The sequence below is a fragment of the Canis aureus genome, chromosome 26 (assembly GCF_053574225.1).
Source record: "Canis aureus isolate CA01 chromosome 26, VMU_Caureus_v.1.0, whole genome shotgun sequence".
In the NCBI taxonomy this organism is placed as follows: Eukaryota; Metazoa; Chordata; class Mammalia; order Carnivora; family Canidae; genus Canis; species Canis aureus.
Window position 1 is genome coordinate 15,627,686 of NC_135636.1, and position 21,881 is coordinate 15,649,566.

At 40.8% G+C, this 21,881-nt stretch overlaps 1 long non-coding RNA gene across 2 annotated transcripts in view; it reads right to left on the minus strand.

The window, feature by feature from the left end:
- Nucleotides 1-21,881, minus strand: part of LOC144298794 (uncharacterized) — an 80,501-nt gene that overhangs the window by 18,066 nt on the left and 40,554 nt on the right. The window contains exons 3-4 of one of the 2 annotated variants that reach the window (XR_013365678.1): nucleotides 6,075-6,151; nucleotides 5,226-5,340 (exon numbers count right to left, since the gene is read on the minus strand). The exons of the other annotated variant lie outside the window; for it this stretch is intronic. This is a non-coding gene — a long non-coding RNA (uncharacterized LOC144298794). The remainder of the gene's footprint in view (nucleotides 1-5,225; nucleotides 5,341-6,074; nucleotides 6,152-21,881) is intronic. 2 annotated transcript variants of the gene reach the window in all.

The following is a 21,881-nucleotide window of genomic DNA, read 5'->3' on the forward strand; positions in this document are numbered from 1 at the left end:
CGATGTTCTAATTTTATGAACACTCTGCATATTCATTTTTCTGAGAATTTTGTAAAGGTATAAAAATGGTCTATATTATTTAAACACAAACAGGAGGATGTTTTCTGAGGATGCATATTTCTCAGAATGTCAGCTATGCCTTGGAAATATGGACTAGCTATTTAGGAGAAATAAACTGCTTCAGGCCTAGACTATATTCAGGAAATATATATTCAGGAAATATAGTAAAATAAGCTTTGACTTCGGTATTTCATGTTTAAGATAAAGCCTGGAATTTGGGGAAATATTATAGGAGCTAAGAGTAGAATTTCCACTGTGAAGTGGTAGCCCCAAAGAGCAAGCTAGCTAGGGTGCAATCAGTATTTTTTATTAACCAGACTGCTTATGATACCAGTATTGATTATGTTTATTTTCCTTGTGTTAGCATTAAAGATGGCATCCCTTTCTGAAAGCTAGATAAGAATGTGTATTCAGGAGAAATCTAGCCTCAACCTGAACCCACCTAAAACAAAATTTACCAAAATCAACATTTCTCATTTCTGATCATGTACAACATCATTATATGTCCTTAGAGTCAGAGCTTATCACCAGAGGCCAGGGGGACAATTTTGCTTAGGCACATAGTCACGTAGGGCTTCGATGTCAGACTTTCAATCTTATCTCTAGATTATATTATCTATATGGTTACTAGGTGGTGTTGTGGGGGGCAGTGGAGCACTACAGGAGCAAAAAAAATATGTAAGACATTGTTGCTTAAAGTGCAGTCTGTGGACAATTAGTATCACCATCCTATGAAAGATTTTCACATACATAGAATTGAAGGCATCACACTAGACCTACTGAACCAGAATATACATTTAAACAAGATCTCCTGGTGATTCATGTGCACATTAAAGTCTGAGAAGTACTGCCATAGATAATCTAGCCATGGATTGTTGAAATTTGATTGTATACACTCCATTAAACAAGGCCTTGGGGAATTTAAAAGGTTGGTTTTGATCTTTCTAGCTACTCTGCTCCTTTCAATTGCAAAAGCAACAGGGCAGCTAAAATATTTTAACCTCAAAGTGGCCTCTTATAAGTTATAAGCTGAGCTATATTAAATATCATTCTATATAATGTTGAAGTAAAATTTCTATGGCAAGAAACAGAGAAAAGTCATGCTTTTTTCCCCAAGAAAGTGAATTTATGAGTCCTAGAGAAATTCCACAGTCAAGTCATTCCATGTACTGAACAGGTCTATACCAAAGAAGGTTACTTCTTGAAAGAGTTGCCAAACACCATTCTTAAACATTTAATAGAGAGAGGTTAAAAACAATGATAATGGGCAGTCATACCTTGTGGCAGAGCTGAAATTTCCAAAATTTATTGAATATATGAATTGTCACATTACATGAGAAATTCAGTATCAGGTTGTCCAGGGGTCTTGGGAGGAAAAGCCCTGGAGGATAAGGAAGATCAATGGAAAGCAGAAACAGAAATGGGAATTCAGATGCATGGGATGTATTGAGGCAGAGTTCTCTGGTGAAGGGGACTAAAGGAAGAAGATGGGCAGGGAAAGCAGATGAACAATGTGGTATGAGCTGACATGGTATCTAGCTCCAGCCTGATCCCACAAGGAACTCTGGAGGGTGAATTTCACCACAGAGCCCCATCTAAGGCAAGGAAACTAGCCTATGTTACCCCCACATCAGCCCGTCATTGACTGCCTCTGGAGGAGAGACATGATCTCCTTAACCAAGGGCAATTCTCTAGAGCAGTGGCCCCTGTGAAAGCCAACATAGTAGCTCCTTTATCAAGGAGATCTAGGAAGGGCACCAAAGGGCTACAAAGGAATCATACTGGGAATGACCAGTGACTCTGAAGCTTCTGTATTATTATTAAGCATGAATACAAAGCTCAGTATGATCTGACAGCCTCATAGGAGACAGAAAATAGATCTTGATATAGGGCATATTTTCCATTCATCCATATTTATTTAATCTGTATAATTTTAGCACATATGATGTGCATAGTTCTAACCTGGGCACTGCATGTTTTTGAAGTATTTCAATATGTGGTATCTTATTTTGGGTTCCTTTAAATGCAAACTGTGAAACAAGGACTTGGGTGCAGGTAGTATATCTGGAAAGTAACTCCAGGAAGCACAAAAGAGGGTTAGGAAGTGAGGGAGGGAAGAAGAAAAGGTTCACTCCAAGATAGATTATGAGCTGCTTGTAGTAGAAAGCCCTTGTATCACCACTTTGGGCAAATGGGGTTCAATTTCACTGGTGACTTTTTGCGGAATGCACCCAGAATTGTGCCACCAATTCCTATTCCTTGTCTCATGAGGATTGCTTCCGGAGTTGTGAACTCCACAGCACATCCTGACTACCATGACCACAGGCTCTATAGAATGAGACTTCAGACAAACAAAGAGCTAAGTTTAGACTAACCAAAGCTTTCATACTAGAAGTAAGATTTGAATATTGGGCTCGAAATATTGCTCCAACCGAGATACATGAAAGGCTAAGGTATATGATATTATGCCAAGTAGAAGGAAGGGAGTTTGAACTTGACCCTGAAGAAAATGAGGTGTTATGAAGATTAATATGGGCATAGTAGGCAATAAAATTACTGATTTCTTATGATCATTATGATAGAAGCATGTAACAAGAACAGCAAGCATGCAGCCATCTAACAACCACGCATTTGGTACCAATTATATACCCAGCCCTTGCAGCATCAGGGTCAGAGAGCGAGCTCTCCAGAATGCATCCAAGGTGGTCCTCCAGCCTGAGTTAACTCAAGAGGAAGCAGCATTTCCTCCCCAGCAAATATCAGCCCTCACATTCAGGAAGGCTGCTCTAGACTCAAGTTGAATCTGTGGGGTCCTGAGCATATCGGAGAGAATTTCTCCTCTATCTAGTGGGCAGGAGGGCCACTAAGCCAAAGATCAGGAGACCAAGGTTCTTTCATGCTCTGCCGATGAGCTTCACAAACTTTACCATCTCTGGGACTTCATTTCTTTTTCTCTAAAAATAAGGAGACCCAACCTAGGGATGTCTGAAGCCTTCTCCAATCCACATTCTGTTCTGGTGAAACCCCAACCCTTGTTTTATGAAACTGGTACCTGGCTAAATCCTGCCGTTCATCCTCCTCAAAATCCTGCCATTCATCCAACATGTTCTTCCAGAAAGGTCCAGCAGTGCTTTTGATCCTGCCTTTCAACTAGCATAGCAAAGTCATTCCACATATTAAAGGTCATTTGCCCATTTGCAAGGTTCATAAAGCAACATTCTTTTTTATTTGTTTGAAATTAGCCACCTTGTATTTCTCTTAAATAAAAATCTAGTGGAAATTCTTCACCTCATCAATTTTCATAACTCAGAGCAAACTCGGGCACTCCTTCCTTTTGTGCAGAAAGCTCCTTTGTGGCATGCCTTGGCTTTCTTTCTATGTGAACAAATATCCCTAAATAAAGTTATACAACATTTATTATTTCTGACTATATATTTTTAAGGAAAAGGAAAACATACTTGTGAGAAAATGTGCTGATTGATAATAGAATAGACCATGCCAATGCAAAAAGCCTTTCTATTCATAACATAGTGCTACTACAAAGCCAGGGAGGTGGTGGCTTACACACACCTTAACCACAGAATCCAGGAAGAAATAAGATACCATCCCATATCTATAAAATAACAATAAATGCCAGTGCTTATAAGCATTCCCATATCTGCGTGGTCAATAGCAGAATCTGAACATGCCAGGTGCTCAACCGCCCAGTCCAGACAGAGATCTAAGCTGTGCTTCTCTGAATAAACCTATCTCAGAGGATCAAGAATACCTGTTGTCCTTGAATTCTGGAATAAGTAGGCAAATGCAAGTTCAATCAAAGGCAGTAATGTAACAAGTGTTGCAAATGTAATAATAATAAATTTCCATAGTCAAATTAATAGGACATGCAAGACCTAAAACCTAAGTTGGAATTAAAGTTGCTCCTTTAAATGGGGAAAAATCAAACTGTGTAGAAAAGAGGCATAACATTGTTCACACATGCTAGACAGGTCTAGATTCCCAAGGACAAGGGGCATTTTTTTTTTAAATTTCACTAAGAAAATGAGTGTTTATGCCTAATATTGCAGTAATAAGTGAAAAATTTCATTTGGTTGCTATTTTTGATAAAGAAACTATTTGTGACTGTTCAGTGAGGGCTGGACTCCAGAGGGATCAGATCAGAAATGTCATGTGTTTCGAAGAATTTGAGAGAAAGAAACAGTATAACTGTCAGCCTTGGACATGGAACTGTGATGCCTTAAATATTATGCATATAACAACTTCAGAAAACATTTTAGTTTTGCCCTCTGGGATTTGAAGGAATAGCTGCAAGGAAACAAAAAACAACAAAGGGTCCATTTTACATATTTGAATTCTCTAGCAGCCACATTATTTGAATCCAAAGTTTCATAAAAAGATGGCCTTGGGAGAAAACTTTAAAGGCCATTCAGTCAAGTGCCCATCTATGCGGGAATATCTGGTGGGTGTTTATTCTAGGCTTGGATACTTCTGGGAGGAATGGTAGATGGGGTCACTTGTCCCACTCTCACTGTCCTGCAAAGCCATGATTGTCTTATCTCCTTCCTTTTTTTCTTCCTTCCTTCCTCTTTCCCTTCCTCCTTCCCTCCCTTCCCTCCTCCCCCTCTTCTTCCCTCCCTCACTCCCTCCTTTCCTTGCCTATTCCTTCATTTCCTCCATTCCTTCATTTCCTCTATCCCTCCCTCCTTCCTTCCCTCCCCACCTCCTACCCCACTCCCTTTCCTCATTCCCTCCTTTCTCTTTCCTCTTCCACTTCCCTTCTTCTTTCCTCCCTTCACCATCTTCTTCTCCCTCCTTCTTTCTATCATCCCTCTTTATCCTTCCCCCCCTTCTATCTCTACCTCCTTTTCTTCCTTTCTAAAAAAATAGCCTTGATAGTGAGAAGTTTTACCTTCTGTTGTGCTAAAAATCCATTCCCTCTAAACCTCTTCATTTGTGTACAGTTTTTGGCCTCAGAACCCAACAAGATCAGTCTATTTGGCCCGCAGGACTCTTTTCTTCCCAATTCTCTCCTTTTCCAGCTACTAAATCTCTCCAAAAATTCACACGTATGGTTTATGAACTGGAAACCAGGACTGCAAATTAAGGAAGGAGCAAAATTGTTAATGCTATAAATTAGCTACATGTTTATGATTTTGATACTTTACCTTAAGGATGCCAGAGGAGCTAGCCAGGTAATAATAATACAGTATCAGAACTATTGCATGTGTCCAGGTAATGTACAATGTATTTACAGGGACTATCTCACTGAATTCTCTCCTCCTGCAAGAAAGGTATTTATTAGTCTTTTAGTACAGAGTATTGAAAAAACATGCCCAGGATCAGCCAGCTAAGAAATGGCAGTATTGGGCTTTGAGCCTCTATTAATCTCCCCACCTAGCACTCTCAACCACTACCTAGTCCTGACTTTACATGTGCACAGAGTTCTATTTCCAAAAAGGCATTAGAATTAACTTTTAATTCCACCAAGTTTTTTCCTCAGGAGTTCCAGAAGACTTGCTCCCATTTATGAGTTAGTTCTCCACCCCTTAGAGAACGGTACTCAGCAGCCACAAAACCCACTGGACTATGTCTTGCCAACGGGCTACTCCTTCGTCCTCAATTATCCTCCTCATGTTTCTCTCCATGCTATGTCTGCATCCAGCTTTTCGGACAGACCTGTGTGTGTCCAGCCTGCCCCATCATCACACCCTGGACATCACCTTCGGCCTGTCCTTGCCTCTCACTCAGCACTTTGACCAGCTCAAGAAACATCCTGGCTCTGTTCATGGTTCTTATATGAGAGATTTCTCACCACCATAAGATTATGAGGGCTTCCAGGACAGAATCCAGGCCCCAGATAGCACTTTGCACACAGCAGGCCCTCAACTCACATATATTGGACACATAAATCAAAACGTCTCCTTCCCCAGCATCTCCACCGAAGCCTAAGTGCACTTTCTCTCCCAAGTTACACGCACAGCTCCAATTTCTCAAAGGAGCACAAACATACATACCTCAGCTCCCAAATTCCTTTTCAAGCTTGCTTGTCTGTTTTACAGCATCACCTAAACTTTGAGTTTCTCCCAGCAGTCTGCATAGAAAGAGGGGATTTACGAAACAGCCAAGAGTATATTTTGTGCTCAAATTCTTCATTCATATACCAGAAAAACAAAAACAAACAAACAAAAAATAGTACTGGCCCTCAGAGAGTCTCAGCTTCCAAAGGAATTGTTAGAAGAAAACTGCCCTTGGTTGAGGCCCTGGAGAAGAGCTAGTGCTTCCCTGGGCTCTTGTAACCAGGAGCAAAGAGCCCCTGAAGCATCGGGGTTTAATTTTCTCTCTTAATAAAAGATTAATTCCCACGTAAAAGGCTGTGTGGGGACCATCATTACTTGCTAGCAGGGCCATTCCATTTCCCTGTGCTGGCTCTGACCTGCTCTGGAAAGCTGGATAATGTGCTGTCAGGGGCATCATTCCAGAGATGGAGGGATGCAAATGAAACCAAGGAGGAGACTGTGCGGACTTAGAGGGAGATGCCAAAATTCTGCTCTCAGTTCTGACATTCCCATTTCTATTCATTGGTTTCCATTTCCACTTACCAGACCATCTCAAAGAGGCTGTCTCATTCTCTGTGGCAGGATTGGTGCGGTATCAGCACATCCCCCACCTGCTGGTCCTTCTACTTGCTCACTCCCTGCTTTATGGTCTGGCCAATTTCTGGTGGTGGTAGCAGCTCCTGCCACCTCCTGAACATTCTAATAGTCAGGCCCTATGCCTGGCACATTAGTTTGAGTTATTACCTCTTAACACTCCTAAACTCTGAGACAGATGCTTGTGGTATTATTTTAAACCATAATCAATAATAATATATGTTATGTCATTATATGTAACCCAATTACTGTTTTAATCATGTACAATAGAATGTGTGATTTTAAAAAAATGATAATTCCAGGGAGCCTGGGTGGCTCAGTTGATTAAGTGGCTGACCTTTAATTTCGACTCAGGTCATGACCTCAGGACCGTGAGATCGAGCCCCACTTCTGCACTGGGCATGGAACCTGCTTAAGATTTTCTCTCTTCTTCTCCCTCTGCCCCTCCCCTCTCACTCTCTCTCCCTCTTAAAAAAAAAAAAAAATCCCCATTTTTCAACTTAGATTGGAAAAGATTATCCTGGGTCCCTCAGCTAATAAGTAGTAAACATTGCATTTCAGTCTAGGCTTTTCTAACGTTTTTAAGTTCTTGCATCGAACTAGTCTGATATACTACCTGTGCGTTCATCTTTCAAGGCCACATTCAAATCTTACCCTCTATATCAAGAGTCTTTCTTGGTGGCAACAAAGCTGAGCAGTTTTTCCACCTCCCTATCATGTTTTTACACATATTAACTAAGTAAATCTAAGTTTCATCAAGGCCTATCTCAGCATAATGCCAAAATCTGATCAAATATCAGTCCCGGGGACACCTGGGTGGCTCAGCAGTTGAGCACCTGCCTTCGGCTCAGGGCATGATCCCAAAGTCCTGGGATTGAGTCCCTGTGAGGAGCCTGCTTCTCCCTCTGCCTGTGTCTCTGGCTCTCAGTCTCTCTCTCTGTCTCTCATGAATAAATAAATAAAATCTTAAAAAAATATATCAGTCCCATATCCAGAAATTGTTGAAAAGAAGCCAAAACCCTTTTAGCAGGCTTTAAAAAAACAAACAAACAAACAAACAAACAAAAAACATGTGTTATTAAACCTAAAGCAAATGCCAAATATCTTAAATTTGTCCCATAGTTTCCACCTGCCTGCCCCCACCCCCACCTATTCTGTAGTAGTTGTTCCCTTGCCACTGGATAAACAAACTAGCAGGCCCTATGACTTACCTGGTCACAGTTACATCATCAAAATTCCCATACTTTAGATAAGAATTAATATGTCTGGTTCTTGTATCTGTCAAAGGTCTTTGCTTAGGCCTACCAGAATGGAGGGGAGATATTCAGAAGTTTATTTTCCTGTCCAGCTCCTCTTTCCATAACTCTCTTAGCTTGGTTTCTGACTTCTCTAGGATTAGGACATCGTAAGGGGTTTACAGGGAAGTTCATACTAGGCTGAACTCTTGTAAGCTACCTCTGTACTCTCTCATAACAAAAGCAATGCATACTGTGTATACTATATAAAACAGTCATTATATTATATAAATAGCAACACATAATATAGAATATGTAATATTGGGATATCTAGGTGGCTCCATAGGTTAAGTATCCAATTCTTAATTTTGGTTCAGGTCATGATCTCAGGGTTGTGAGATCAAGTCCTGCATCGGACTCTCTGCTGAGTGTGGAGCCTGCTTAAGATTCTCTCTCTCCGTCTCCCTCTACCCCTCCCCACTAAAAAAAGAAAAAGAAATTTATAATATTAAATGTCACAAATATTTTTAAAAATTCAAAACAGCACAAATAAGGAAACAACAGTCATCCCTAGTCCCACCACCCCAAATGACCTCTGTCAACATTTTAGCGTACACCGTTGATACTTCACCTTCATCTATAGATTTACATGTTACATATGTATGTTTACGGAAGATACTTTCTCTAGATGGTCTTTTGAAATCTTAGCAATGATCTTTCTCTGCCATATGATTCTTGAGTGCAATAGATACAAAGAAATCATAAATCACATGCTGATAACAGCTATAATGTCTTTGCTTTTTTCAACTATGTCAGAAAATAGCCAAGTGTGCAGGTTAAGAGCCTAGACCTCAGAGCTAGATTCCTTGGGATTCCACTCCCCAACTTAGTGGAGTACCCGTCAGTAAATGAAATCAACTAGTGTTTCCATGTCTTGGTTTACGGATCTGTAAAATGGGGATAGTTACAATAACTGTCCTCATAGGCTTATTATAAAGTATACAATATATAAATAATCATGCATGTTTAACTGTTTGAAGATGTCCAGCAAATGGTAAGTTCTATATAACTGTTAATTATGAGGAAGATGAGGATGATGCCAACATCGTTATACAGTGGGAAATATAGTTCCCAAGAAGCTTGCAATTTACTTGGTGAGATGAAACAAGTATAACCATTAAGTGCTAATTAATTATTTTCATTCTTAAAAAAAGTCATAATAGGTTTTAATGTATAAGGTAGAACTTGGGAGAGTTTAAGTTCTTTGGAGTCTGATGCTTGATATATGTACATTATTTTTCCCTGCAGTGGTTTTCCATTTGTCAGCTTTTTCTTGGTTTTCTTCATGTCCCCTAAAATCCAAATAGTTTTTAGAATATAGGATGAAAGTACCCTGCCCTTATCCTAATAACTCAACAAACTGCACCCTCCCAGGAAGGTGAATCTCACTGAATCTCACATGAATCTCACTGCTGCTACCAGCACTGCAGCCCATGGCACATTCTCACTGAATTCCTCTCTGATTAGACCATCATCAAAGAGGGTGAGGCTGAAACAGCAGTATCATTCCTTCTTCCCCAATCACCTGCAAGTGGATACCCAAGAACTGGTAAGATTGGAACATCTCTTCTAAAATTGAGAGGCCTGGGCAGCCCCGATGGCCCAGCAGTTTGGCGCTGCCTTCAGCCCAGGGTATGATCCTGGAGACCCGGATCGAGTCCCATGTCAGGCTCCCTGCATGGAGCCTGCTTCTCCCTATGCCTGTGTCTCTGCCTCTCTGTGTGTGTGTGTCTCTCATGAATAAATAAATAAAACCTTTAAAAATAAATAATAAAATAAAATAAAGTAAAGTAAAGTAAAATAAAATAAAATAAAATAAAATAAAATAAAATAGGCCCCAGAAGGACTGGGGCAGACAGTAGAGGCTAAGAATTAAAAATTGAGACTTCTTCAGATGTAAGCTGTCAGGATATGGAGGGGAGTGTACCAGGAAACCCTAAGAGGCAGTTAATAATCACGAGCCCAGACATTTATATAATGCTGGTCTGAATGTTTGCATGATTTTTCTTTCCCTTGGTTACTTCCTTTTGTTTACTGGGTTTGGGTTTTGAAGTATGATTAGGAGTTTTTAAGAACTAAAAAAGTAAGAACATTCCATACAGGAGTATTATCTGCAAGGCCATGGAACAGTCAGGGTCCTGCAAGTGGCTTCCAGAGGCATGGACATATAGGTGATCCCTCTAAATTAGTGGTTCTCCATCTTGGCTGCATAGTAAAAACTAGCTGGGAAGCTTTCAAGAAGCCCAGTGCTCAGGTTTCACCAAAGCCAATGTCTATCAGGAATAAAGAAGGTGAGACCCAGGTGTTAGCATTTGTTTAAAGCTCCCTGGTTTATTTCAATATGCAGCCAAGGTTGAGAGCCCAAGTAATAGGCGATAGCTAAAGAGTTCAGGTCTGTCCAGACAGGTGTGTTGCTTTCTATGCACTAAACCCCTGCATCTTAGGTTAGGTTCTTGATCACAAAAATAATGGGTGAAGTATGAGAGGACTGCAAAACTGGTTTTGTGGCCTAAAGGTTCTGGGTTCATATCCCAGCTATGTCACTAGCTCAGCTGCATGGATTTAGATCATCTACCAGCCTCAGGATCCTTCTTTGTTCATTCAATGGGAATAATAATAATGCCAATTTTGTAAGGGTTTTGTAAAGATTAACGGGATGAGATGAAATGTGTTTGCATGGTGCCCAGAACATGATAAGTGTTCAATAATTAATACCTGCTGAAGTTATTATATGCTAAATATCTGAAGTTTTAGAAATAAAATAGACAGCATGTGCTATTGACAGGGAAACAGTAATACCACAGTCACATACACAGGATAGCACATTTCAAATGAATATATGTTCACACTACTGATTTATTTAATGTTAACACCTGCCTTTAAATTCATAAGTGCTCATAATTATGGATATTAGTATTCTGAATGGAGGAGGTATTTCCTATGCAGGATGTGATGCAGAAAAGGAATTGAAATTCAGGGGATGTCTTCAGTGTGTCTGCTGAAGACCTCTAAGCGACGTGGAGACATCATTGCATCCATCTTGGCAGGTAGCCAGGAGAATAGATAAGAGTATGTGCTATCATCCAAGGACAGCTCAACTCAGTGGCTCAAGAACTCCTGGAGTCATAAAATCATAAAATGTTTAACTTTCAAGAGCTTATATAGTCCAATGACTTTAAAATACATATACTCTTCACAGTGGAACACTTTTCTCAGTAGAAATCTTAACTGTTAATGCCCAATATTAGTGAGTGGAATTTTTGTTAAGTGAGGCTTCTCTACTTCACCCTGAAGGGTTGTTTGGAGTTCTAGTGATTCCACTTTGAGTTAGAACCACCACTGACAGGCTGTTAATTCAGCAGCATTCAATGAAACTCACCTCCTGGTGCTTTTGCTGTTGTGCATTCTTCACTAGCATGGGGTATGGACTTGGCCATGTGACTAGCCAGTAAGACATGAGCAAGCATGATGCAAGCAGATATGCTCCTGCTTTATGGTACTGTCATTCTTTGAACTAGTTGTCATGTGGTAATAAAGCTTGAGCTAGGCTACTGTATGATCAGACTATATGAAAAGAAGACCTGAAGAAGAGCATGAACCAGATTTGTGATTGAAGTTCTCCAGATCCTACAACCCCAGGGTAACCTCTAAACAACCACAGCCACCAGAGACTCTAAGTGAGACCAGCAGAAGAACCACCAAGCCAAGCCCAGATTTCAGAATCACAAGGAAATAAAATACAGCAGCTTTTACCTACTAAGTTTTGGGGTGAACGATTATCTAGCAACAGGAAACTGATTATATCTGTAATGTCTATCCCTGTGCCTTGTATTTAAAAAGTGCTTTAATAAAAGTGCTGAACTAATCTGATTAACCAGTAAGTGGAAGAACCAGAAAGATAATCAGTCTTCTCATTCTGAATTCAGCACTTGCCCTAATTCACCTGATCCCATACTAGTGGAAAAGAACCCCTAAACTCTAGATACCCAAACTAGATTCCTTATTGTTCACAATATTTTTAGGTAGAAAGGGCAGTTTGGTCCCTAAGACCAGAAGTCTCAGTTCAGAGCAGCTAAGAACAAGATGCTTCTACGCAATGAAATAAAATGTCACAATATCCATGGACTTTTCTTAGAGAAGAGAATCTCTCTCAAAACTGACATGCTCTTATTTTACACAAAGTTCTATTTTAACATGCTTTTCTGAATTGTTGGCCTATAGTAGATTGTATGGAAGAGGCACTTGAAGCAAGTGTATTAAAACTTCAATAACAGGCAAGAAGAGAATAAAAACTACATACAAATACAGACATAATCATTCAACAATATTTTAAGAGTCTGAGGCAATTTGGTGTATATATTAACAACCTTACTCACCATATGAAGTATGACAGTAATATACCAGAAAGGTTGATTAGTTATCAATGGTCTTAAGATATCAATAAAAGTTTAATATATTCTGCTTGATGATTATTATACCTTCTAACTTACATAATACTGTAGTGTATATATGGTTGTCAATCTGATCTCTGTCTTTCGGGAAAATTATCACTTTCACATTCCACAGCATTCCTATTTGTTCTATATGGCTCTGGTGGAGCTGAACTCCATGACCCTCAAAAAAAAGTCATAAAACCCATTTCTGTCTAAATTGTGTATTTCTTTCCATTGGTCCCAGTAATTGGCTCAGGGATGGGCATGTGCCCAAGCCTGCTTCTTTAGCTCTCCCCATGATTTTTTACCAGAGTTATACAGAAAACTGTCCTCTTTTCCCTTGGAGCATAAGCTCTGAGGATGCCCTAAGACCTGGATAGGCTGTAAGAATGGAGATATGCTAAGTGAAGTCAACTTTTTTCCACATGCAGAGAGCCTTTCTTAGAACAAAGCTAAAAAGAAGTAAGAATTGCCAAGAAGTTAGAGGAAAGACAAAATTCCAGTGATGACTGAGCTCCTAAATCTAATTACAGCCTCATACTGTGGACTTCCTAGAGAGATGAGCTTTTACAGTTGCCTTTTTGCTTAAGTCAATTGCAATTTTCTCTTGCATACAAGAGACTCTGGAATAATAAACCCATTTGACAGTTTCTAAAATGTTTTCACATTCGTTACCCATGGGTCCCTTATGGTAATCTGCAAAGTGATCAGGGCAGTTGGATGATTGTACTGGTAATAAAAATGCACCTCCCCTGAATGACTTTGCTGCATCTACACAGCAAGTTATATGTAGAGCCTGGCTGAAAAATAAGGTCCTCTGGTTTGGAGTCCAGGGAATTCCCCCATTTTATTGAAGTCACAAAATTATTTTCCACAAGCCTCTATTGATTAGATAGTTTCAGGGCGTAAAGTGGTAGAAATTCATTTAGGTGGAATATATCATTTCCCTTTTTCTTTGGGCATCTCTCCTAGGGCGTGTATTTGAGAGGCTGCACTGTCTTTGGTACAGAGGCAACATTCAGTGATGACTCATAGTAGGAAAAGAGGTTCAGAAAGTTTTAGGTTGGGCTTCTTGAATGCAGAGCCCAAGAGGGGGATTCTTGTGCAAGTGACTTTCTTGGGGTGTGCTCACAGAAGACCAGAATGGGATACAGGATGGGGTCAGGTTTGGAGTTGAGAAAAGAAGTGATGTCAGCTGGAATTTGGCCTCAGCCTGATCCTGCTAGGAGTCTGGAGCGAAAATGCCACCACAGGGTTACCCATCTGCCACTGACGCATGGGGAACCAGCTATGCGCCCTGATGTCAGTCAGTTATTGGCTCTGGGCTGTCCCCACTTTAGGGTAAGGGGCAAAATCTCCACACATTTCTGGGCAAAGCAGTCCTGTTGATTGAGCTTATTCTCTTGGTAAGAAGCCTAGGGGCAGCTCTGTGCTCGAACTGATCAACACCTCTAATAATAGCTAAGCCCTGAGGTAAGCAGACAGTCTCCTGTGTGGGGCACCACAGTATCTACTAAGAAGCCTATGCAGGGCTCAGCCTGAAACAACACTTCTTTCCATAACTTGCATGTGAAACATCTTATGCCACACAGACCAAGGATTTGGGAAGTAGCCATCTAACACCAGGCTTGGCAACAGGTACAGTGGTGTCATATCTCATCCAAGCATTATGTTCTAAAGGAAATGTGAAAAATAAAAAAATAAAAATAAATAAAAATAAATTTAAAAAAATAAAGTAAATGTGAAGATGCAAGTAGCATGAAGTCAAAATTATCATAACATATGCATATATATGTATGTATGTACACACATACACACATACCTGCATGTGTCTATGCATTTATATATAATGGCTAAAATATCAACTATACATAATAAAGGGCATATATATTTATAGATAAATTTACTAGATTAAATTTCTATTTAATTGGATTACATTGTATATATCAAGAACTAGACTAAATCACACTTGAGCAACTGGAGGATTTTGTTGGAATTCCATCATATCCGAGTGCCCAATTCAAGATGCTTCTCAGCAGAGCATTTGTGATGGGGGCTTTGACCTGTATGCTTTGCCCTCACAATGGATCTTTGACTCACTGCTACTATCAGTACCATATCTGGTAGTTAAGTACTATGCTCTCAAATCTGCAGACCACAGATCAGGCATTTATAAGTGCACAGAAAGAAGTTAGGTGGCTATGGGTGGATTTATTTCCTCCTTCCCCCCCAAAAAAAAGTGTGGCAAGGAAATTAATTTCTTCCCGTAATTTGAGAGGATTGCCAAGGCTGTGAATTGTACCCCACAATATTGGGTTAAAAAATTCACTTTTCTTTATTTGTTACAATTAAACAAACTCTATTCTCCTATCTGCTTGATGAAAAATTCCATCCCATTGTTAGATTTTCAAAAAATGACACAAGAATGCTTAGGCAAATATAAGATGAACACGTCAAAGATTTATTCGACTCATTAATTACTGAGAGAAATAGTAAGGTGTTAAAACCAGTCCAAAGAACATTTGGAAAGATAGGTTTTCATAGCCAAGTTAATATAGGCAGGTTAGGATAGGCTACCTACAAAGATGGTTAATGTCCAAAAGGGTGATAAGCCATAATCTTTGAGATGATCCATTCCACTGATTGAAAGTAATTTGCATTTTTTTACTGAAAAAAAGTCTGCATGATAGCATGTAGCTTCAATGATTCTGGGACCTCTAATCAGTAGCAAACTGTGAGTTAAAGAACATGCGTTTGCCTAATCCTTAGGTGGGCCTGCACCTCTGTATGACACTGAAAAAGCAAGCCACCACCTTTTATCTAAATTTTGAGTAATTTTTATCAATAATCATCATTACTGAGTCTCTCTCTCTCTCTACTGATGGGCTCATGCAAAAATCATAGATCTTTTATAAGCCAGGAAACAGAAAAAAAACACCAGGTCTTTGACCCACTAGGACATCATTTTTACCAGTGTCTTACTGTGACCTAATCTTGATGTTGTGTTCAGGCCTCTGCCTTGGATTTCCTCAGTGTGAGGGACAGACCCTAGGATCATCCCTAATGACCACCACCTTCTAGCACCCCTGTCTGTGCATAATTTCCTCCCCTTGAGTGTGGGTGGAATCCATACCATTCTTCTAGCCAACAGAATATTGCAAAGCTGAACTGATTCTACAGATGCCATTAAAGTTGCAAGCCAATAGTTGATTCTGAGTAAAGAGAAGTTTTCTGGATGGGCCTTAATTAATCAGGTGAGTTTTAATTAATCAAAGCCCTTAAAGGGGAGACTGTCTTTCACTTAAGCTACTTCTTGAGACGTGGAAGCAGCAGACCTGTCACTAGTCAAGGGAACTGGTGAGTATACAAATAGCATTATATCTGGGACCAGCACATAACTTTAATTTTATCACTTTGGAAGCATGGACTGGGCTCTCAGTCCACTAAACTGTTTTCTAGAAAATGGGAAAACATACAAATCAATCAAAACCTGCTTTGTTTACCCTGTTTTCACAAGTGTAATCAATGTTACCCCTGGTATATCAGAAGGCTGAAGGTGAGGCTGAAGGTGTATGTTACATTATTTTATTAGGATATATAACACCAGAAAAGAGGAGCAAGAAGCAGAAAGAGTTGAGTAGGGAAAGAGGGAGAGACAATAGGAGGACTCTGCCACTAGGGAAACTACATAACCAATCATGGACTGGAGCCTTTGGGAATCCATATCCATTACATCTCAAAGCTGAGATATGATGGTGGCTGAGTGCAGTGAGAAAGGAGAAATCATATAACCAGAGGCTCCCCTCTCCAATGGTCCAAAGGCCAGTCTCCAGGGGAATATTGGTGGGGCAGGACAGCATCAATCCTCCCATAGTGGCACCACTTCCAACACCCAACAATGGAGAAAATGTAGAGATCGTAACCCTCACTCTTTGTCCTTCCTTTCAACTGGTTGAATGTCCTAACTTCCCACGGATTGTGAGGTATTTCATCTATGCCCTAATTCTATGTAAGAATTTAGCAGCAATCTTATCTTTAAAAAGAAAGAAACGGGAAAAATTAGGAAAGTCAGCTCTTTCCTTACCTTTTCAAAATAACAGAACTGAGCTGAATTTCTCTGTCCCTCATCTTCCAGAACATTTCAGCCTCCATGAAACTCTACTCCAGGATCTAGGGTCAGAACCATTTCCTGTGAATCTGTGCAGCTGAGATTTGCCCCAACACAGTGTGAAGAGAAGCATAATCTTTGCAGAAAGAAGTTCTATACAGACAAGGAATACAAGGCAGTTCAATTACATTATAATTGACTCTAATTGGCCCTCCCACGGGCTGTTAAATTCTTATCTGCAGCCTGGTAACACATTAGAATGCTGTAACACCTCTATCCTGCCCTGAAGAGCACAATAGAAATGTTAAAATACACACACACACACACACACACACAATCACAGCTAAGTAGCTGAGCTTGGAAAAAAGAGAGCTCCAGTGAGGTCAATAAAATGGCAGCCATTTTAGGATTGGTTTCAGAGCTCTCAGGAGGGAATGTGACACTTCTGACTGCTTTCTAACTGCAGAGAAGGGGGGAAAAGAGTTCTTGAGGGATTATTATCAAACACTAAGAGAGCTTCTTAAATTAACATATCTTCCCAGAAACTTCTCTACTTTCCTTCATTTGTTTATTATACATTGACTCCAGCCAGGTGACAGGCACTGAGTTAGGACTGGAGACCTGGAATGTAGATGGCATATGTAGAGCCCAGCATAGGAGAGGAGATTCAGTTAAGATGACACCAGGACCCAATAAATGTGGAAGGGTAGGGAGAGAGTAGGTGCAGAGAACCGGGCAGGTGGGCTCTGGATGGTAGGAAGAACATGGGTGAAGGGCAACATTCAGTGTGGACACAGCTGGAATGAGCTCGTGGAAAACAGCAAGCAATCCCCCCAACACACACTTTTGTCTTCCAGAATGGCCTACTGCAAAGAAGCACCTTCTCCATAAAACTCAGAGAAAACTCGAAATAACCTCCTTGTTTACCTAGACAAGGCCAGGCACAGACCCTCCAAATTTTCCTGTTCTGAAAATAATTATCTTCAAGGTAAAACACCCCCAGTTCTATCGTCCTGTCATGTCCCTGCCTTTCATCCCACTTCCCCATACCCAGCTCTTCCTAGCTTTGTTCACTCTTCTCTATAAAGGTCCTTTTTGCTTAACCCTGGAGATGCTGGCAGATCTTATGGACAGAACCTTCTCCCCGTTGCGATAGCCCTTCTCCCCTTGCCCCCCAACATTGCAATAATCCTTTGGAATAAAGTCTCCCCTTACTAAGTCCTGATTTGTTTTCTATTTGACATGACTGAGGATCTCTACTAGTGGTTCTTAATATTGATAGCAGTTCTTAAACTGGAGTTCAATCACAGTCTCCTGGAAGCAAACCTTCTTGTGACACAGGATGCTGAGCCAAAGCTTCTGGTTCAGTAGGTGTTAGGTGGGCCCTAGAATCTGCATTCCTAACAAGTTTCTAGGGGATGCTGATGTTGCTCACCCAGCATCTCACTTTAACAACCACTGATATAGAACCAGACATCGAGAGGCACCTGACAGCGCTGCCAGAGAATTAGGGAGAGGCCACAACATGAAGGACCATAGGGTTTACACTCTGATGTCAGGCACTGGCAAAGGATGGAAATAGTAAGGCACCTAATCATATCTGTCCCTTTGGAAAATCCCTCTGTCTAAAGCTTAGAGAACAAATTGGAAGGGGTGAGAATCAGGGCAGATGGCCTATAATGAGGCTGTTGCATGATCCTAGTGAAAAATGAGGATGGCCTGGGTGGAGGTGGGGTGGGGAGCTGGCGACTCGAGAGAACCAGATTCAAGTGGTATTTAGGCAATGGCATGCACAAGGCACAGTGGCTGACAGAGGTGGGGCATGAGAAAGAGGAGGGAGTCCCTCATGATCCCTGGCTTCCCAGAAGTAAATGGGCCCCATTACTAAGAAAGGAAAGCAGGAAGGAGGAAAAGCTTGGGAAGGTGTACTATGCAACTGGATAGAAGTTTCTAGAATGTCAAAGGCTGGTCCAGGAACAGAGAAAGTTTCAGGAATCTTCAGGTGAAATCAGTACACATGGTAAGTGAAGCCTTGGAAATGAGTGAGAGCATGCCAAAGAGAAGATACAGAGTACGAAGAAAAAAGGAGCATGGATGGAAGCCTGAGGAAAAGGAGGTAGACAGAGGAATGCATATAGCCAGCCCTCCAGGGGGCCCCATCAGGGCTTGTCTCAGACATTCCTCAACACAGTCTTATAATGCTCACATTCCTTTCACAATCACATGGGACGGGACTCAACTGTCTTTCCTCCACTAGACTACAACTGGAGAACCTTGCTATTAATGAGTAGTTTTGCTAGTTGCCCTATATTGATTGCGATACCAATTCCAGTGGGGGAGAGGCTGCACAGGGTGGAGGGGTCCCCACACCACCCTGTGATTCTCCACAAGCTGTGTGTCCTCCCATTCAATTCAATTCTGACTACCCAGAGATAGCATCAGATTGACAGGTTAAGGGCTCTGTCTCACAAGACTGTCACCTCCTCTAACTTCACATACCAATTGCAAGTCTAGGGTGTTTCCTGGACTTCTGACCAACTGGCTATTTAGTTGGAATCCCTTCTGGGTTTGATTAACATGCTAGAGAAGCTCACAGCATTCAGGAAACCTATTTACTCACAGGGCTATCAGTTTACTCAAAGCATATTAAAGGCTAGGAATCACTAGCTGGAAGAAGAGATACAAAGGGCAAGGTCTTGAACAAAGGAACTTCTGTCCTTGTGCAGTTGGGGCCTGGCTCAGGGGCATATGGCAGTGTTCTGGTTCCCCAACCTGGAAGCTCTCCAAACCCTCTCCTTTTGGGTTTTTACACAGGCTTCATTCTATACAAAAGATGATTAAATCATTGACCATGGGTGATTGTTTCCAACCTCTAGCCTCTCTCCCTTCCCCAGAGGTCAGGGGATGAGACTGGAAGTTCCAGCCCTCTATTCACAGGGTTGGCTCCACTGATAACCAGCCACCATCTTTAGGTATTTTCCAGAAATCACCTTATTAACATGACAAAAGACACATTTATTGTTCTCCTCATTTAGGAAATTCCAAGAGTTTTAAGAGCTCTGAGCCAGAAATGGATACAAAGACCATATATTTCTTATTACAAATCATATATCACATCTCATCTAGTGTTTCTTTCTCTTGGAGAAAGTATTTGACATAATCAACCATATTAACTTGTCAGTGTTTGTTTTTAAGATATAGAAAGAAAGCAGATGACAAATATCAGAAATGGGTTCTCCCATCACTCCTTTCTTCTGGCATCTTTAAACAAATTAAAAAGTGACAGATGATGGGTTGACCCAAGGATGAAGACACTGCCCAGCAGGTTCAAAGTAGGCATGCAAATGGAGAATTCACACTTGCGAATGGTGCTCAAGATCCACCATACTGACTTCTTTAAAGGAAATAGAATGTAGCACTGTGCCCCAGAAATTGTTTGTCATATGGTTGTGCATATTTATAGAGACTGTTATATTTTTAGTTGGAGGGAGGTGGGTTTTTTCTCAGTTTCTATGGTAAATCACTTATAAAGTCTGCATTTGTATGATTAAAGTAATAATGTTGAATTGGCCAATTTGCCCAAGTAGGAAACACACCGAATTGCCAAGACTTAAAATACATACACCGTTTATAAGCAGAACCACACTACTGGGGAAAAAAAAAATGGAAGAGCTTTTTTGTTTTTTCTTAATTACCATCTTCAGACATCAAGTTAAACTCCCCAAATTCCATTTGCCTCCCAATTGTATAGCTCCTTGGAGTGGTAGGTCTGTGTTCACTCAGCTTGGGGGAGTGGGGAACAGGATCCTTCCCCTCAGGACTCAGTTCATCTTAGACCCATGCTGTCCACTATGGGATCCACAAGCCACACATGGTTACTGAACCCTTGAAGTGTGGTGAATCCAAACTGAGAGGTGCTCTGTCAAATACACACTGAATTAGGAAAAATGTTTTTGATATATGGGGTTGAATAAAATATATAATTTTTAAAAATCTTTTCACTGCATGTAAGTTTGCTACAGCTGCTGGTAACAATATACCACTGAGTGGTTTAAACAACGGAGATTCAGTGTTTCACAGTCCTGGAGGCTAGAAGTCCACTATCAAGGTATTGGCTAGATTGGTTCCTTCAGGGGGCTGTGAAGGAAGAAAGATCTGCCTAGGCCTTCCTCGTTGGCTTGCAGATGGCTGACATCTCACTGAGGTCCCTTCACATCATCTACTTTCCACACCTGTGTCCAAATTTGTGATTTTTATAAGGACAACTATCATATTGGATTAGTGCCCACTCTAATGTCCAAGGTCTAGACTCTAATGTCTAATGCCCCCAAATCAGGTCACATTCTGAGGTACTGCGGCTAGGATTCCAAGATGCCTTTTTTGGAGAAGACACACTTCAACCCATAGCACAGTTTATTCTTCCTTTTGTTAAAAAGTGGCTATTAGAAAACATAAAATTGGGGCACCTGGGTGGCTCAGTGGTTGATCATCTGCCTTTGGCTCAGGTTATGACCCCAGGGTCCTGGGATAGAATCCCGCATCAGGCTCCCCAAAGGGAGCCTGCTTCTTCCTCTGCCGATATCTCTGCCTCTCTCGGTCTCTCATGAATAAATAAATAAAATCTTTTTTTATGTAAAACTACATACACAGCCCCCATTATTTTTCTAGTGGACATCACTGCTCCAGAATGACTTCTGTCCCTCAGTGGAGAGGGTGGTACAGAGAGACTGTGGAGGAAAGGCAATTATGAGCTTCCCTGAGATGCCAATCATCTGAAAGCTTACCAGCCCATGAACGACATGATCATGGTTCCCGTAATTCTATGAGAAGTCTGAACCCAAGTTAACTTTGGAATGCCATCATGCTGAGGACAACAGAAGTTTCTTCATTCCTTTCATTCTGTTGGAGTTGGCTATAGAGAGTGGAGCCCACTTCATTTGTGCATTCATCCACTGATTTACTCACTCATCCATTCATTCATTTATTCACTCATTTACTTATTTATTACATTTCATTCGTTGTAGGAGGCCTACAACGGGTGCCTGCAGAATATCTTAAAGAACTTCTTGACTAAAGTAGAGTTTAATCATGGCAGCTGAGAAAGACATTTTCATATAGGACTGTAGACAGCAATTGGAGCTATGGAGAAAAAATAGAAAAGAGGTCAGGAAATGGAGAGCCATATGAGAGCAAGAGACAGAAGCCAATAATCAGGATCTATCCGAGGGTTTCCTCTTCCTTATTTCTTATGGAACAGTAAGGTATTTTTTCAAGGAAAGTCTGTTCAGAAGTTAGATGTGAACTCTTCTCACTATGCATTGTTCCTGTCAGCACT